Here is a 17,631-nt window from a genome sequence, read left to right on the forward strand (position 1 = left end):
ATTCAATGAGCAAATAAACACAAAGAATTTAGCATAATATTTGGTAAAAAGTGAGGAGTGAATAAAGCAAGGCTGTTGTCATTGTTACTGCAAATATTATAACCTATGGTTGTCAAAATCCTGCCATCCTATCAAGACCTAAGTGCATCCTCCAAGATCACTCCAGTTGGAAGCAATCTCTCTCCCCTCTGAAATCCTAGACTTAAACTGTAATATTAGAGGAGATTTCTCATATATAGACTCATGATGTAATTATTTCAGTGTAGTAATAAAAATTTCTAGCACTTATATATGTGTCAATCATGACCCCAAGCACTTTATATGCATGATCTCACCTCCTGCAATAGCTCTGCGAGCCTTGTGCTATTATTATTCCCATGTTACAGATGAGAAAACTGAGATACAGCAAGCTCAAGTCATGTGTCCAAGGTTACAGGGCCATTTCATGGTGACACCTGAATTCAACATCAGTAAGGCAGGCTCTAGGGCCTCTACTTTAGTTGACATGTGCTCTCTCCTCTCTGCTTCTGTCTTAGCAGGGTGAGAGTGAGGGTACCAGACATCTCCCTTGTCTCACACTAGCCTTGGCCTTATAACCTTATAGGCTTATAGGAAATAGAATTGAAGTCACAGACTTGGGCTTTGAACTCCATCTCAGCCACTCCATTGCTGTGTGAGCTTGGGCAAGTCACTTTATATTTCAAATCTCCATTTGCACATGGAATATGAAAATTCCTAAAAGATTAGAAACAATATATACCAAATTAGTACCCACTATATGGCAGGTACTCAACTAATATATTTTATGGATACGTTCTGCTGTGGTAGCAAAAATTATATTTTATATATTTTCTTTGTTCCTCATCACATGATCTCAGAAGAATCCTACCTAATCCTTTGCACAGAACAACTCAATAGATACTTATGGCCTGAGTAAGTGAAAGTATGAATAAACTCCACCTGTGAGATATAAGTAAATAGTTCTGGAAGAACATGGGAAATGGTCATATTAGGCTGTCTGTACCTAAAAACCTTATTAAGAAAACAACACACATTCTCTTTATGTTGAAGTAACCTTCAGAGTTTCTCTTAATATAATAAGCCATTACTCCAACCCCCGCAGCTGCCCTAGTTCAAGGCCTGGGTGAGTCGGAGGTTGACTCAAAGGCAAACAGCACCACCTACTGCCCTGTACTTTTTTCCACATTCCAGAAGGAGGCCACAGCGTCAGCTAGTTCAAGGCCACACCGCAGCACTTAATTCCAATTTAATGGCAGCTTAAGTGAAAGCTCCATGATTGTGAAGAAGACAATGTGTCCAGGAAGCAGAGTTTATTTTGCTTCCTCTGACTTCCATCCTCTGCGGAGCCACTGCGGGAGTGTTTCTGTGGCTCCGGAGGTAGGCGGCCTGGGAGTGCTGGAGGAGGAAGGGGGCACTGACCCCAGCCGTCCCTGGGGGGACCACACTGGAGCACCCCCGGGGCTCGTTTTCTGCAGAATTCGGCTGTACGTCTCTAAGGAGTGTAACTTCTGTACAGACGCTGATGGGGGCCACGGAGTCCTTTCTGAGTTGTGTAGGCATTGAGCCAAAACATTCAACAGCAGACTGACCTTGCATACAAGGACAAGGTCGTCATTACTTGGACACCTGCCCCTCCTCAGTGAGTCACAGGCAAACATTTGGTTTCAACTGAGTTTATCTGTGCTTCTCTTCTGCATCAGCACATTTGCCAGCACACCATTCGTTGAAGGCAGGAGTGAAGAAACTCAGATTTAAGATCCATTTATGTCGGACTTGCTAACTCTGAATCATCTAACAAGCCATCTGACTCGGGGCCTGGTGTATATAGTAGGTGCTTAATAAATGCCCACTATATGGATGTCTGAAACACACTGACCTCTGGCCTGGAAGTGGGAGGTAGTTTTCTCCCTTTCCTGATCCCTCACATTGCAAACACCACGAGGTTCCTTCTTCTTCCAGTACATCAGTCCCTGGTTCTACTTTCCTGCCCCTACAGTCTATGAATCATGATCCTGGTAACTTAGCATGCATGCTGCTTGGAGACCCAAATAGCAATTAATTAAGGAGAGGCCTTACTAAGTTCACCTCATTGATTTATTCCCAGTGTTCAGAAAAAGAACATAGCGAGTTCTCAATAAATATTTATAGAATGCATGGATGGAAGAATGGATGGATGGATGGATGGATGGATGGATGGATGGATGGAAATACTAACAAGGAGAGCCATCCAGGGAGGAAGGACAATGAAAAGAAAGGAGCAAAGGGCTGGAGGGGAGGAGGAGAGGAGATGAAAGAGGGGGCAGCCACTGAGGGGAGGATGGAAGAGTTGATGGGAAAAAGAGCCAAAGCAGGTGTCTGCCCCTAAAGCTCCACCAGGAGGAAATCTCCTCTCTAAGGCCTCTGCTTCCCTGCAAGCCTTGCCACCCAGGTGGCTCCTTCCCCAGGCCTACAGAGGATTTCCATCCTTGGGGGACACCCCAGCACAGCAGGCCCCTGCTGCATTCCCTCTGGCCACCCACCTGGCCTAGGGCCCCACTTTCCAGATGGCCACGTGCTCCCTGTACCTCTTAGCCCTAAAGGTCTTTCCAGGAACAAGCTCTGCGGCCTCTTCCTTTCCATCTCGCAGGGAAAAGACAGGACCTCTTGTCCTTTGTCTGCTTTCCTCCCTGTGGTCTCTCTCTAGGTCTTTGCCTCTTTCTGTGTCTCTCTCACTCTGCATGTGTGTTTGTTTCTCTCTCTCTCTCTCTCTGTCTACATCCCTTCCTGTGTGCCCCACTCTCTTCCTGTGTCTGTATCTCTTCTGTCCTCTATCCATCTGTGTATGTGTCTCTATCCACATATCCCTCTGTCTCTTTGTCCCTCTCTGTCTCTCTGGGTTAGTTTCTCTGTGTCTTTCTCTGTCTGCCTGTCTTTCTCTCTTCATATCTCTTGGTCTTTCTCATTCCCTTTGTGTGAGTGTGTCTCTTTCTCTCTGTCTCTCCCTATCTTTGTCCCCTGTTACTCTCTGCCAAATTGCCTTCTCTTCACGCATGCCCTCCTGGCATCGAACACATAAACCCTGTGTCTTTCTTTCCCATCCTTCCTCTCACCCCTAAGATCATCTGCTCAATACTTTCTCTTCCACTTCTTTAAAGTCAATGATTAGGGGGCCTGGATGGCTCAGTGAGTTGGGCATCTGCCTTCTGCTCAGGTCATGATCCCTGGGTCCTGGGATCGAGCCCTAAATTGGGATCCCAGCTCCATGAGGAGCCAGCTTCTCCCTCTGCAGCCCACCCCCCTATTCATTCTCTCTCTCTCTCTCAAATAAATAAATAAAATCCTTTAAAAAAAATCCTGGCATTGAAGCGTTCTTCAAGTGACAGCAGCACTTTCTGGGGAATACATATCCCCATCTTCTCAGCTTAGATCATTGCATGAAGGCCTGCAATACAATGTTCTGGAAACCAGCATCCTCATTTACTTTCCCCGGAATGTCCAGAGATGTGATCAGTTCTTTAATAATTTGGAAACTCCCTAAATTGTGTACACTGGAGTGGCCTGGGGGGCTGCAGGCATTGGGGACCTGAAGGAGACAGCCATTAGTAAGATTCCATCTCTTTGCCTCCCTGTGATGAAGTCCATGCATTGGCACACTGACAGATAACTGGCAGCTCTCCCTGCCTGGAATTCAGCTTTCCAGACGGAGCAGCCCAGACAGCAGTTTAACCTGAGGGTCAGAGGGCAGCCAGGCGTTATCTACCAACTGGCTGCTTTCCCTCCGCCTCACTGAGTTCCGCCTGCCCATGTAGCCTCTGACAGTAGGGGCCAGGCTGTGGGGCTCCCTGCTAGATTTAGATACAAAGAACCATTCCAACGCTCCCCCCATTTTTAAATGAATAACACTCAACACAGATTCTTTATTAATAATATATCCTAAAGGGTACATCCTGAGTTACCAGAGATAAGAGTGATGGCAGATAAATTTGGGGTGTGCAACACACACACACACATACACACATGCACACACACCAGTGTGGGTATCTAAGCCACCCTGAAAATCTTCAGTTGATTAAAGATGAGGATTGAAATGCATCTTAATAACCAGAAAATAACTTACAATCTAACATCTTGATTGTACTAGATTTCAAAGGGCAGCAAGATGTGTTGAAATGCACATATATAATCACCAGTGGAATTAACAGATTTGCAAAAGTTATGCTTAAGAACATTATGTGTAGCTGTAACACAGCATAATCAAATTCCCATTTAATTTTATTAATGCTAAAATTCAGACTATTTGCACATTACCATTTTTCCCTAATATTAATTTTGGGGTTATTGAAAAAATGCATTTTAAGATGTTTTCTTTTCCATGGATATTTTTAAAGCAAAAATCACATGCTTTCATAGCATGTTATTTACTTAAGAGCATTTCCCTTCTTGCAAACCAAGTTAGATGCATGGAAACCAAACTGGGAAGCTACAAAAGCCTCAGGCCTCTGGTGCGTGGCATGCTTTCTTCTAGCTGTTTCCTTTCTTTTTCCTTATGTACCCATCACTTGCATTCCCAGAACCCTGTTAGCAATGTTTACACATTGGCCTGTTGTCCTCTGCCTGCTGGCAAGGGCCTGCTCTGCTGTTCCCCTCTCCCTTCACAACTCACATCTCAGAGACACACATTCCAGAACACTTCTGCCACTCACTGGAGCCCTCCCTGGACCAGAAACCCATTCCCACCAAAATTCAGGTCCACGCTGGGTGATGGGTGGCATCTGATATAAATCAGAGTGTGACTTTCAAAACGGGGACTCTTAGGGCACCTGGGGGGTTCAATCTGTTAAGCGTCTGCCTTCAGGCTCAGGTCATGATCCTGGGGTCCTGGGATCAAGACCCATGTCCGACTCCTTGTTCAGTGGCAAAGTGTGGAGGTGGTCTGCTGCTCCATCTCACTCTGCCCCCCTCCTCATTTGTGTGCTCTCTCTCAAAGAAATAAATAAAATCTTTAAAAAAAAAAAAAGAATCACGTGAAAAGAACTACATCAGGACTCTATAAGCAAAAGAGAAAAGGAGATGTGAATTTAAGCAATGATCATTCAGCAATGTGACGGTGTTTTCACTTAATGCACACTTAAGTCAGAAGCATAGGCATCACTATATTCATGCATTTATTGTGACCAGGCCTAAGAACTGGATCAGTGGTTATTGTGGTAAGAAGGGGGTCAGAGGTAGAGGGTATAGGAATATGAAGAGAGAGAACAGTTTTTACTTAAATTACCTAACAGTTTAAAATGTCACACATAGAAGAATTGACAATGGGCACTGCACTGGAAATGCCATTTTTCCTGTTAATTGGAGATCTGTGGCTTAAAGTCAGAATATTTGGGTTCACGTCTTATTTTTATCACTTTCTGGCTATGAAACAGAGGCAAGGAACAGTGCCTCTAGGAGCCTTTAAAATGGCCTCTGCACTAGAATACCAGCTTCTCAAAATTACTCAGATGATTTATTGAGAAAACAGTGTATATCTTAGTGTTCTGTAAAATATAAAGATCCACACATGTAAGGTGCTATTAATGAATAACTATGTTTATTAACATAATTATAGATAAATTTGCTTTTTATTTCTTTTTAAAAATTAGTAGCATATTCAAATATTCTTGTTTCTGCATATGGCCTGCACATGGCTTTCTTTCCATGTGTGCAACTGGTTGTTTTGGCCTAGGAATCTAGGCATTGCCTTCTTTATTGGGACAGCAAAAAATTTGGTGGGACACAAGGAATGAGCTTGTACTACAGGCCTGAGCTCAGTCACTGACATACTATGTGATCTTGGATATTTTATGTACACTCTAAGTGTGTCTGTTAACTCAAAAACAAGGGAAGGGAACTGCTACCCACTGCTTAATTTGGGGGAATACATGTGATGTAAGCAAAAACTGGGAAAAAGAGACATTTAGTATTGGTCAAGAGCCATATAAATAAAGTATCAGAGACCAAACTCAAGCTGGCTCAAAGACACTTGTTGCCTCAAGTAATTTGGAAGTACGAGTTTGGACACAGCTCCGTCCACATCTCAAGCTCTATCAGCAGGCCATCCTGGTCTCTGAGCTCTGATTCTCCTTGGGCTGTGGTCTCACTTTTTCTGACTGTAGATGGCTTCTTCCTCAAGGCCAGAGGCAGATTGAAAGGGAAGAGTCCTGCATGCACACTTAGTAGCACACTTATCAGAAAGTGAATATTGTTTTCATATATACATAAACACAGGCACTTTTTATCTATATCTGTCTATAGATATCCATAGATAGATAGATAGAAAGATAGATAGATACAGATGATACATAATGGGAGGAAGGAAGGAAGGAAGGAAGGAAGGAAGGAAGGAAGGAAGGAGGGAAGGAAGGAAGGAAAGAAAGAAGACAGGCAAGCAGAAGGAAGAAAGGGAATGAGGGAAGGAAGGAGGGAAGGAAGGAAGGAAGGAAGGAAGGAAGGAAGGAAGGAAGGAAGGAAGGAAGGAAGGAAAGAAGGAGAAAGGGAAAAATTTTTGGATCCCATGTCATGGTTTTGACCTGGAAGTGGGCTAAAGGCTGTAACTGAAGTTCCCATTAAATCCTAGATTGGGGATCCCTGGGTGGCGCAGTGGTTTGGCGCCTGCCTTTGGCCCAGGGCGCGATCCTGGAGACCAGGGATCGAATCCCACGTCGGGCTCCCGGTGCATGGAGCCTGCTTCTCCCTCTGCCTATGTCTCTGCCTCTCTCTCTCTCTCTCTGTGACTATCATAAAAAAAAAAAAAAAAAAAAAAAAAAAATTAAAAAAAAAATAAATCCTAGATTGGAAGAAGAGTTCTTTTCTTTTCTTTTCTTTTCTTTTCTTTTCTTTTCTTTTTAAGAGAAAGGGATCTTTTTTTAATAATAAATTTATTTTTTATTGGTGTTCAATTTGCCAACATACAGAATAACACCCAGTGCTCATCCCATCAAGTGTCCCCCTCAGTTCCCGTCACCCATTCACCCCCACCCCCACCCCCACCCTCCTCCCTTTCCACCACCCCTAGTTCGTTTCCCAGAGTTAGGAGTCTTTATGTTCTGTCTCCCTTTCTGATATTTCCTACCCATTTCTTCTCCCTTCCCTTCTATTCCCTTTCACTATTATTTATATTCCCCAAATGAATGAGACCATATAATGTTTGTCCTTCTCCGATTGACTTACTTCACTCAGCATAATACCCTCCAGTTGCATCCACGTCGAAGCAAATGGTGGGTATTTGTCATTTCTAATGGCTGAGTAATATTCCATTGTATACATAAAGAAGATGTGGTTTATGTATACAAGAGAAAGGGATCTTGAGCAAACAAAAATAATACATATCCACCAGCTTCACTTATGGCAATACAGCATCCATGTTCCTGCTTTTTACTTTATATTTATATTTACTTTATGTTTATCTTGGGGCACCTACATGGCTCAGTTGGTTAAGTGTCTGACTTTTAGTTCAGTTTAGGTTGTGATCTCAGGGCCATGAGATTGAGCCCAGCATTGGGTTCCACACTGGGCATGGAGCCTGCTTAAGGTTCTCTCTTTCCTTTTCCCTCTCTCTCTGCCCCATTCCTCTAATTAATTTAGTTAATTAATTAAAGTAATTGTCTTGCCTGATATAAAGAACTGCAAGCTACTTACTTCCTTTCCGAAGGGAGACTTCACAAAAGCATGTCTTCACCTTGTTTCATCTTGCTCAAAGTCCAGGCTCTATAGGTGACACATTCTATAGGTGATTCACAAAGAATCCAGGCATTCTTTTTAGGTCCAATGGGGAGACCTCACGTCCAGGGATTGGGATAATTACAAATAATATCCCAATTTAGAGAAAAGGAAACATATCCCATTATTATTGGCATGTAGGACAGTATTGTTGGAGACCGTTTGCAAAGGTTTACTCCTGAGACCTGTGGGTGATACCCTACATCAGGCAATTGGTTATAGCTAGGTCACCAGGAGGATCCCTCTTATCCATCTCCCTCCAGGGCCACACCTGAGAAGGATGAGAGGGACCAGTCTTCTTTTGGGGAACAGCCACTTTGATTTAGGTTACAAGGACAAGGAAATGGCTTTAGAAATGCAGCAATCCCAGGCCGCTGTCTGGAAGGCTTGGACTTGCTCTGCAAACACACTGCCTATGCCTGATTTCTGGAGTCTGTTCTGATAACACCAAAAATCTTGCTGAATCCTGTTTCTGGAATATGAAGCCCACCTTTGCACACTTGTCTCTTAGCAACTGATTTGATACTATGCCCATTCTGCTATTCTGGGTCTTACTGACTTCCTTCATGGCTTGTGTCTCAAAGCACTGTAAAACATCGCATTTTTGCAGAGGAAGCAGAGCTAGCCAGTCCCTGACCCTTTCTTTGCTCTTTCTCCTTCCCTTTATTTTATCCAGCTGCCAGCACTTTGTAGGCAGGGAGTGCCTATAAGTAGAAAAAATTTGGAAAATACATGGAAATCAGGCTTCCCTCAAAATTCATTAACTCTTTTGTAGTGTTTTGTAATATGTCAGTTTGCCTAGGCTGAGCCATATTTCCCAGAATTTCATGACTTGTATGCTTCCTTTTCGAGGGAGTGGGCCACAGAGAGTTTCCTCTGTAAGATTCAGAGGGCAGAAATGAAGCAGCTGCCCTTTTGTAGCCTGCACACATTGTTTCTGAATGCTGACTCCTCATTCAGTGCAAGGCAGTTCTGCTACACTGTCACCTTTATCGTGGACCCCCTGGGAGCTTCTCTGACTCCTGGGCCAGGTGCATGTTTTGCTCCATGATTAAAGACCCATCTTCTGTAGGATGCCTGCATTAATGCCCACAACAAGGGTAAAGGCAACAAGAACTGATCGGGTTTAGTCCATCTTCATGGGTTGCAGCTTATGGCTATGGGTTTCTGCTTGGTTTTGCTCCTTTTCGCCTTATATACACCTGCCCATCTTCTCTTCCTGCCTGCTGCATGGTCTCTAAGCTCCATCAGCAAACATGAAGACTATAGCCACACAGAGACCACAGCTGTGTAAGGTTGGATCATTATGATGTCTCTAAAGCTATGTATCTATATATATTTACCTACCTATCATAGTGATTCTACTCCTCCAGTTGAACCCTGATTGTATGCTTTCCCATTCTAACTATTTTCTAATTAATTGTCTTTGATCAGCTGTACTTTAACTCCAGGATGAAATATTGGCTTCTGCAGTCTAAGGGTGCTTGATTATCTGGGCCTCATTCACATATTCGCTGTTAACTGTGAAATAAGCCTCAGTTATAACTCTGGATCCATTTCCTCTCTCCCCCCAGAGCATTGACAAATAGGTTTCCTCCATGCATCAGGAGGACGTGGCCATTGTTAGCCAAGTTCTACATCCTTGCAGACTACCTGGTTCTTTGAATACCACCCATTTCTAGCCATAAGGCCATGTGTTAATACCAACAGCAGTAATGTCTTAGTATACATGATTATTTCCAACAAGTAGGATAATGGGAAACTCTTAGTTAAGGTTTTCCCAATTTCCTCTGGTGATAATAATATGGAGGTAATAAGAATCTCTAGCTACTTCAGCAAATTTTTCCTTTTTCTCTCAGTATTCTCTCTCATGGAAACAATAAGGGGTTTCCATTCTCATGCCAACAAATTGAGTAGATTTATTGCTAACCACTGAACAGACTGCTTTTGGATGAGTTGGTTTCCTCATCCCCTCAGTCACCAGTTTCAACATGAATGGTCTCATCAGGGATGTAGTCAGCTCAATATAATTTTAAAACAAGATGTTCAACTGGTGATTTTGAATGTTATATTTTCCACCATACAAGTCATGCTCTTGATTTGTTACTATGTCCACTATATATGAAGTGTATATACTTTGAGTTCAAATCATCACTAATGCAGTAAGCCATGGAGGGAATCTATAATAATTAAAGAATATATGATATTGTCTACAAAAGGAGGTTTAATCTCACCTTTTGGCTAGTACCAACCTCAAGACCTACATATTCAATTGAACCACATGAAATTACTTTAAAAAAATAATTCAGGAATCATATATTGGCAATCTCATCTGTTAACCTAATAGAAAGTCCTTTAAGCCAGTGTCCATAATTGGAATATTTATAAGGAAGTAAAACAAGAACCAAAAACAAGCCCAACATTTCTTTAAATGAAAAAGAATAATTATGAGGTATAAAAGCATATATTTTACCAAACAGATGATATAGGTAGTATGGAAATAACAACATTAAAAAAAAAAAAAAAAGCACAATTGTTTTTATTCCCAGAGGTCAGGGCTAATCATGAGGAAATTAAGAAAGTGTTTATTCCAGATTTAACCTGAATATTAGGCTATTTCTTAAGACATTCACCTTCTTGGCTATAAAGCACATTCTCATCATACTTACTAATAATTTAGCTGTAAGGGTGACCAAAGAGACAGGAATATTGAAAGAGTCTGACCACCCACACACCTTTGCAACTCAACTGGAACTCACAATAATTGTAGTCCCCCTCTTTTTTTTTATCATTTTAAATACATATATTTTTAAATTTGAATTTAAAGTATGAGAGTTTTTCTATCTGTTTCTCTCCCATCTTCACTTTAGGTTCAACTCAACATAGTATATATTCTGTCAACTAAACTATCACTTCTTTCTAAGATAGTCCTTCTAAGTGAAGTGGAATAGATGCTAATATAATGGATGGAACTATCAAAGGGACTTCAGTTATGACACCAGAAGTAAATGATGCATTTTAAAGAGGTGCTGCCTATCATAATGGGCAAGACTCTTTTTTTTTTTTTTTTTTACACGTACATATGCACAGTGAACAAGACTTTTCAAGGGGGAGACAGAGAAAAGGGGAAAAAAACAAAAGGAAAGAAATTCCATAGCACAGGCACTAAAAGAAATTCCCAAATCAGAATAGCCAAAAGCCATGTGTATTTCCAAGGGTCATTATGGAGAGGCTGGGACAGGACCTATGAAAGTCTGGCAATAGTGTAGGGCTAAGAAGAAGGAAGAAGAGAGAGAGGAGGTGGAGGAAGAAAAGGAGGGAAAGGTAAGCTTCTCCTTCGTTGGACCTCAGCCAGGAGCTGGGCTATGTTAGGCATCATCTAATTTATTAGGGAGGGGGCTCCTGATTTCTAGCTGGCATTTCAGGGCCCCAACTAAGCGAGGTGGGGTTTAACGTTGTGCCCAAGGGCCTGGAGGGCTATGGGAGTACATGTATGTGCAGCAGGGTTAGGCAGAGGAGATAGGGAGATGCCATTTCAATTTTGGGAAGCTGAGCAAGATAGAGATGGGGAAAGTGATGTAGGGGCTGAAGCTAATGAGCATAAGGGATGTGTCTGTTGGGTGGCTGTGACTAACACTAAAGATTGTATGGTGCAATAACAAAATAAATATTATTTAGCCCATTCTACCAACCAACTGGCAATCAAGAAGGTGGTGTGTGGTCGACTTCTCTCTACTTGTGCCTGTCTGCCTTGCTTGATAAGGTCTCTGATTCCAACAGTCATTCCATTGTTGTTTAAGTTTTGAGGAGTTTTTGTTTGGTTGGTCTTGTTTCTTTTGGGGTGGGGGCACAGAGCTGAGTGGTGAGGAAGGCAGGGGCAAGAAGAAAGGGACAGGAAAGGTTTCATTTTGTCACCACCAAGTTAGTTTTGGTTTCTTTCATCCACTGAGGCAGCAACTGATGACTTTTTTCTGGCACTTACAGACATGTTTCTCCCCAGCATTAGCTGGGATCCCTTACCCACAGTTCTGTCATAGAATGACTGCCTGTCTTCTGTGTAGACATTTGGAGGTTCACCCCAACCCCTTACTGATGAGATTCCCATTGCCACACCTGCCCCCAGGTAATTTCCCCACTTTCATGGGGTCCACACTCCCTGCTGTCTGTTGGAATGCATGCATCTCCTCAGGTCTCCACATGGCTGCCTTAGCCATAATAGACAGACTCAACACACCCTTGAGATTTTTCTTTCACTTGAATCAGACAGCACAGGATCCAGGCCTGCATGCCAAATTCTCCAGAAAATCTTCATTCTTTCACCCTGTCTGAGACTCCCAGAACAGCGAGACTGAGCTTCTTCTGTCCAGGCATATCCAGCATGTGGACAGTTATGGTCCTCAAGCTCATGCCTATGTGCCTACTTTAGAAATTTGACTTTAGGTGATAAAGGACCCAGCTTTGGACCAGGGAGTAACTAGCACCAGATCTTGAGACTGGGTACCATTCCAATGTGGACTTATTTATAAATATGAAGATGGATGTACTGTTCAAACCTTACCTCTCTGTGCATAAAGTGAAGTTTTACATCTCCATCTTAATATCTGAAAATATCTTTTACTCCATAGCCCCTTTGGGTCAGCATTTGGTTCAATATAAAATTCTATCCCATTTACTTTTAATGACCTCATTATGGCATTTGAAACCCTGTGGGCCTGACTGCTAAAAGTTAATACACATTCAAGTGCCCTCCAGTAATTTCTGTGAGCTCCTTAAACCACTTTGTGTTCCATGGTCTCCATACCACACTGGGCTTGCTCCCCACTTCTCTCCCACCTGTCCACACCTGCTGTCCATGAGGCCTCAGCCTGATTATTACTGTTCATCATGGGAACTCGAAACAGGATGCCAGATGCTCTGGAAGTTTCCAGCCCTTGGTTGCCAAACATCACAGCATTCTACAGAGATGGGGGAATGGCTTTTCCCTGACTGGACAACAACTAGTGGCTCAAGAGTGGATTGGTTTCTGCTCCCCCCACCCCCCAAGAAAAGAATCTCTCCTAAACAATTCTACCATGTTATATCACCCTTGCCTGAAATCTTTTCAAATATGACATTAAAAACATTTTTTCCCCTGTTTTCTTATGAGAGAGCTCAAATTCAGCTCTAGAGGCTGGATGACTATCAGGACTTCAGATGCGGGTGACCTGAAATGGGGAGGGGAGTAAACTCTAATATTGGCTTGGAGAATAGAGCAACAGGTCAATGGACCTGGACCATGAGTCAAGACGTGCTTTCCCTGTGAAGCATGGTTATACCAGTCCTCACCCCTGCATTTTTCTTGTGCCCCCTAGAAAGGGGAAACACCTCAAGGCTCACATACATTCAGATATCTCACATCGAGGTGTGTGGCAGCTTGGATTAAGATCAAATTTATTTTAAAAACATAAAATAAAATATCACTACAAGATCCTTTCTATGGATGACTAAGTTGAGGCATGGAGAGCCAACCATGCAGCTAGCTGGTGGCTGGGCTGGGATTTGAACTTCTGTAGCCTGGTTCTTAACCATGACTCTTAACAACCTCCTCCGTAAAATAGTTAAGCCTTCAAGAACTAGAAGGTTCTCACTTTTGTCTTTGCTCTCTGGTGCACCCATATTTTTCATCTACTTGAGGAACAATCCATTGGAAGCACACAGAAGTCCCCATAATGCATAAGGAACAAAAATGTGAATTTGCCCAAGTTGTAAAATTGGAATCCTGCAGAAAAGGTGCCAAAATGGCCAGAGCTGCAAGGCATTTTCCTTATTTTCTTGTCTATGATGTTTTCTCTAAGCTGAGGATGGCCTCAACCTATCAGAAATGCTGCCCCAGGAAAAATTTTAATGGCCACAGGTGTAAGAGTCAGTTGGGTGGGCCTCATTTGGGCTCATTTGATTGCCAGTGGAAATAGTTTAACTTTGGCCCTAATTTAAAGATTCACTGGATCCCACTTATGGGCCCTTTCCCTGAACTCAGACATCCAATAAAACTGATATTTAAAGTCATTTAACCATTTGAAGAGTTAACATCTAATTAAAATTGCTTAATTCTGAATCCCAGTTAATGCTATTTCAAACATCTTAACTAATCTTACCAAACTCTAGTTCCAAGAGTAAAAAAAAATATTCAGCTCAATTTGACATCTTACAGAAGAGAGGAGGCACTGTTTCTCCTGCCATCAAAAACTCCCCTGACCCCTAAAGAGTAAGCTGGGGGCAGACCTCCCTGTAGCTCAGGGACAGAGAACTCAGAGATGTCTTTAGCACTTCCTAGGCTTAGACCACAGAGCCTGTGGTAAGAATGGCATAACTCCCCACTGCCTTCTTCACATCAGGAATGTTTAAGAGGTATTTGACTGCCACCCCCTCCTGCCCCCCACCGCCCACTCTCACCATTTTCTAGGTAACCAACCAGATTAGGGCTCTTGTACCTCTGCTGCAACCAGGAAACCTAATATGATCCCTTCCCAGGGACTGTGCAGAGCACTTGGGTCTCAGGCAAGAGTTCTGTGGGTGTGGGGCAACAGCATGTTGTGTAACTCATTAGAATCCAGGGTCCTGACTCAGGATCAATGACTAGGAGAGTAAGCATGATTGTGCTCACCTGAGGATTATAGCATTCATGTGCTCTTGAATTCTTGAGCCTCTGGCCATGATATCTTGCATGTCTGTGCTTTTGTTTATCTATCCTGCTCTCTCACTCACTCTCCTCTCTCTCTCTTTTTCTCTCTCACTCATTCATTTGGATACTTCCCCTCCATTCTAGGCTAACACAAGAGCTTCACCAGATGTGCAATGAAGGAATTTGGCACCCTCGAGAAACAATGATAAGATATTTGAGCAGCTGAAATGAGGAAGTATGAAGTAAAGATATGATTGGGAATGGTAGGTTGGGACTGGATAGGCTCATTTGGGGAAACCAAGGAATCACTGAGGATTTTGGAAAATGCCTAGTCTAGAAAAATGCCTAATCCTGATACTGTCCTGTCAACACAATGTTTTAAATTGTAAAGGTTTGGTTTGACTCTGTACAAGAGCATTGATCAGTTCATATCTGAGAAGCACTTACTTGTAATTTTTTAAGTACAACAGAATTCTAGAAATCATTAGATACATCGCGATGGTCAGTTTTCTGTATCCACTAAGCTACAGTCCTAGTTATTCAATCAAATGGGAATCTAAATGTTGCTGTGAAGGTATTTTGTAGATGTGAGATGATAGATGATAGATGATTAGATAGATAGATAATATATATTAGATTATATATAATGTATATATATATAGATAGTGTGTATATATATATATACACATAGATAGTGTGTGTGTGTGTATATATATATATATATATACACACACACACAAAGGAGCTTATCATAGATAGTGTAGGTGGCCTGGCCTAAAGATCGGGAAGAAAAAAGTCAGCCAGTGGCTTGCTGTCAGCCCTACTTGTCTGCCCGTTGGATTTTAGACTAGTCTAGCCAGCCCTGATAAAAATATAAGCCAATTACTTGCAATAAATATCTTTATATATGTGTATCATATTGGTTCTTTTTCTCTGATGCAACCCTCACTGAAAACATTATGCATCAAACTAACTTGATTGTAACATTGCATTGTGGTATTGCATTTTTGTGTAATTCAATGCCATTTTTTTCTCCCTTCCTTCTTCCTTCTGTCTTCTTCCTCCTTTCTTTCCTCCACTTTCCTTCTTCTCTTCCTTTTCCTCTTCCTTCCTTTCTTCTTCTTCTTCCTCCTCCTCTCTCTCTCTTCTATCTTTGACGTTATAGAAAATTAACGCCTGAGCAGCAGGGCATATTCTCTTCTGATTCTGAAGGAATCTCTTCATTAAATTACATGGAACAATCTAGAAGTTTCACTGTACTAACTCTTTGCCAGAGGCTATCTCCAGCTCATCACAAGTAGAGGTCTTTCTATAGCTGCCTATAGCTTTGTGTGATCTCACAATGTAATTCACCCAAAAGAGTCAGTGTCAATACAGACCTTTCTTTGCTCAAGTTCACAAGAAAATTGGACTGAAATTTTATCATCTTTCACAAGATCACCTCACCCTCAAAGGACAGGATCTATCCCCTGAGCCTCTGCCTGGATCCAAGGGTCATGCTGAATGTGGCAGATGTCCTGGTGACCACCATCTGGATCACACTTGCTAGGCGTCCCCTTGTGATCCCTCTAGTGCTACATCTACATGATTGGGATTAGTGCACGGAAGTGGACACTGGTCCAGTGGAGTCCTGAGAGCCAGTACTTACAAATGGATCCATCCTCTCAAATCTCCCCACCCTGGGCAAAAGCCCAAGGCTTCATCCCATAGCCCATTCCAAAGAGCCAGCCTGAGGTTTCAGAGCCATAGAGCCTCAGTCCAAAGACTATATTTCTATAAACCTCAGACAAATGTATTTTTATAGTTTTACATTTTTGGTGTCAAGATCTATCTTATAAATGAGTATATTTCATGGTTTTTGTCCTATTTTTTAATTGCTTTTTTAAAAAATCCTCTTGTTTCTACACATCCACTCCCACGCCCTACAAAAAAGCTGTTATCAAGTTGGTTCATTTATAGTCAAGGGTATCTTAGGATTGACACTTTGAGAAAAGATGGAAGTTCACTGAGGGAGAGCCCCATCCCAAGAGTCTCAACAGCCCTGATACAATGAGCCACCATCTTTGTGAGTCATTTTGATAAGCCCATCTTGGTCTAGGTCCCCTCAGGTCCTCATTAACTCCAGGAAACTTTGACCTCAGACCAACCCACAGCCTTGCAATTCCCCTATCTCTCTACTTGGATTTGACAAGCCTCATTTTGTTGCTGTGTGTCAAACCACATCCACACATGTAATACAAGTTTTATCTCGGAAGTTAGAGTTAGATGTCATGCTAGAATCTCTCCCAACTGTTCTCTCTATAACAGAGCTTCTCACAGTGTCTGCTTACCCGTGGAATCTTTGGTGGTCTAGGAGCCCTTGTTTATTGACTTTCCTCTGGGTCCCTCACTTCTCTCTCTCTCTCTCTCTCTCTTTATATATATATATATAATATATATATATATATATATATACATATATATATATTTTAAGATTTTAATTTATTTGACAGTGAGCACAAGCAGGGGGCATGGCAGAGGGAGAAGGAGAAGCAGACTCCCCATTGAGCAGGTAGCCGATGAGGGGCTTGATCCCAGGACCCCTGGGATCATGACCTGAGCAGAAGGCAGATGCTTAACTGTCTGAGCTATCTAGGTGCCTCTCATTTCTCCCAATATTAACTCATTCCTGAAGTTATCTGCCTTAGGCAGTCGCCATTCAATAAGGATATAGGTACCACATAATTTATTGTTCAAACTGGGACACTCTAAGAATAAAAAGAGAAGCTATTAATAATTATTCAAAGCCAACATGCATATAGTGGGACTCTCCTGGATAAACTGGGATCTATATATTCTCCCCAAGAATAAGCTACAGTGGACAGACAAACATTTTGCTCCTGGCCACTTCATTCACTCTTTGCAGCCCATAGATTTGGATCTACTTGCTCCTTGATTAAAGGCTTTTCTTTGGTCCAAAAAGGTTGACCAAGATGTTGTGACAATATAGTAAATAACATAGGTTTTAGGGGTTGAGAAACAACAATAATAAGTAACATTAAATGACCATTACCATGTGCCAGTAAGCTAAGTGTCTTAAGTTTAAGCTCTCATTTAAACCTCATACCAACTTTATGAAGTACATGTTTATTTCTCTCCTTTAATGAGAGGCTTTATAATTTGTGCAAGATCATTCAGATGGAAAGTGATGGAATCCAGATGATACCCAGTCTCCA

Source organism: Vulpes vulpes, chromosome 14 (genome assembly GCF_048418805.1).
Source record: "Vulpes vulpes isolate BD-2025 chromosome 14, VulVul3, whole genome shotgun sequence".
NCBI classification, from domain to species: domain Eukaryota; kingdom Metazoa; phylum Chordata; class Mammalia; order Carnivora; family Canidae; genus Vulpes; species Vulpes vulpes.